Consider the following 2826-nt stretch of genomic DNA (forward strand, 5'->3'; position numbering starts at 1 on the left):
TTGTTATTTGAAACTCGAGTAGATATGTTATATCTTTTGAGCTATGAAAATTGTCTTGTGAGATTTTTGGAATTGTGATTGAGAAATTTGAAAAAGATATATGATTTATATCTTAGGATTATACTGGGAAAATATTGAGACATTTTTTGTTATATTGTGAATGATTGGTTGTTATTTGGATTTTGGATTGAGCGCTATCCTACCACGTGGTAAGGCCACCATTGGTGCACATTGGTTGGCTTCTTTCTTCGTCCCCCATAGTGAGGGATAGGCCTTTGTGGCTTCTTATTCGTCCCCCAGAGTGAGGGATAGGCCTATATGTCTGATTAATCCCTCAAAGTGAGGGATAGACTTATGTGGCTTGTGTGTTAGCCCCTATAGTGAGGGTTTGGATGATTGAAATTATATATCTATGTTTTCGAGAATTAATAACTGTCCCACTTGACACCTCACGAGCACGTGTTAGTGTGTATGATGAGTTGGAAAGTTGGTTGCTGAGGCGTTTGTCTCACCCCGTGGTTCTTACTATCTTCAGGTGATAGTTCCGGTGATGGCCCATCAGGAAAGGCTCCAGAGGCATAGTGTGCTGTTACAGCTTGTATAGCCTCCCTGCTTTTGTTTTATGTGTTGACTTGTTATATATTGCCACATAGGACCCATATACTCTAATATTGTAAACTAATACTTTTAATTACTACTATCTGATATGGAGGTCATTGGAAGGCCAGAGATATTTAAAACTTTGCGTATTACGCTCATTTGATAGTATTGACTTTTGACTAATGGGCTCCATGACTTATATTAAAATGTTTTATCAATTCGTGTGGTTGAAAGTATAAGTTTGGTTTGGGCTAACAGTTGAATGATATTTTTGGACTTTGAAAGTCCAAGGCCTAAGTTAACAATCAATGTTGCTCGTAATATAAGTTTATTTCTTTTAACCATGATAGCAAATTTTAAAATTTTAAGGTTTCTTCTTTTCTATCATGGTTAATCATTCAAATAAATTGTTGGATTTAAGCTAAAATGGTTTTGAAAGAACGATTGTCACAATTTGGTATCAGAGCTAAAGATTATGTGAATTGGATTGCATTCCATTGCATTTAGTGGCAATATATAATAATCTCACATAACCTTCCCTGTTACTTTGTGTCTGTGCTTGTCCTTACTTTGTGTTTCTTTTAGTGGGTTCCATCCTTAGGTAGGGAGGATGGTACGGATGAGATCTCAACAAACTGATCAGGGTGGGGATGAATCCACAAACCTGCCTCATCAACCACCGAATCCTCTGTAATTTAACCAGGAGGCTTTACTGCAACAGTTAAGGGAAGTGGTAGTTACGGTGGTAGATGAGAGAGTAAGGAAGATGGAGGAAGATTTGAGAATCAAGAAAGCTGTGGAAGAGTTTGAAGGGAGTGGGCTTCCTGGGCCGTCTATGGGAAATTCTGTCACCCACAGGGGTTCTATTGAAGGAACCAGAGAAGAGAGTAGTTCACGAAGGCGATAAGGAAAAGAGGAGGAGGTGAACCTTAAAAGTGTATGGAAGGACATAGAGCGGCATCATCCGAAGACTTTTGATGGGGGTATGGATCCTGATAAAGCTGAGGCTTGGATAGATGACATAGAGACAATATTCAAGGCTTGTGATTGTAATACCTATCAAAAGGTACAAGCAGCTGTGGTCTTATTGAGGGACCGAGCTAAGAGGTGGTGGAGGAGCGTAAGCGGCATAGATGACTCGGGGATTACTTGGAATGAATTCAAGCAGATGTTCTTTGATCACTACTTTCCCCCAGCCATGAGACAAGAAAAAGAAACCGCTTTTTATGCTCTTCGACAGGAGAACATGCATAAGGACGAGTTTATTGCCAAATATATTGACCTCTCCAAGCATGTTACTTACCTACAGCAGAATGATAACCCAGAGTGGATGGCCCGACAATTAATAGAACAAGCGAGGCCAGAGTTGAAACAGTAAATGGCTTTATATGAGTTTAAGAGTTTCAAGGATGCTTGCACGAAACTCAGGATGACAGCTCACAGAACCTGAGAGGTAGAGGAGAGCCGACGTCAGGATAATCAGGGCAGATTCTCTGGTTTTATGAGGCCAACAGGAGGAGTCAATAAGAAGGGTAGCTATAGTTATAGGAGCTCAGGGAGCTCCAGCAGAGGCAAGAACCAGAATCAGAAGGATTCAGCCCGTAGAGGCTATATGTAGAGGAGACAAGCTCAGGGGAGCTGTATGGGAGGAAATCAAAACTTTTACCGTGAGCCTACCAGATCCACACCAAGTGTTAGCGGTCCTTGCTCGAGATGTGGGAAGAATCATCCAAGACAATGTTTGGAATGCTACAGATGCCATAAGTTTGGACATATAGCTCGCAATTGTCCAGAAATGCAGTAGCAAACTCCTAGTTTCAAATCCACAGTGCCCGGGAGAGTTTTTGCTTTAACTAGAGAGGAAGCTGGTATGTCTCCTAATCTGATTAGAGGTACTGTCTCTCTTCAAGGACATGATATACCTGTGTTATTTGATTCTAGTGCCACTCATTCTTTTATTGCTGCGGAATGTGCTCAAAAGTTTAAATTTCCAATGCATGATTTGTCTTACATGTTGAAAGTGTCAACTCCAGCGGGAGCCACTGTGTTAACCACACAGGCGTGTTTAAGTCTTGTGCTTAAATTTGAGAATCATGAGTCTGTGATTTATTTGATTTGTCTACCCCTTAAGGGTATTGACGTGATTATTGGCATGGATTGGCTATCAGCAAATAATGCCATTCTAGATTGCAAAAGGAAGATAGTAACTCTTCCTTTGTGCACTAC

Source organism: Neltuma alba, unplaced genomic scaffold (genome assembly GCF_004799145.2).
Source record: "Neltuma alba isolate B1F8T4 unplaced genomic scaffold, ASM479914v2 tig00012326_pilon, whole genome shotgun sequence".
In the NCBI taxonomy this organism is placed as follows: domain Eukaryota; kingdom Viridiplantae; phylum Streptophyta; class Magnoliopsida; order Fabales; family Fabaceae; genus Neltuma; species Neltuma alba.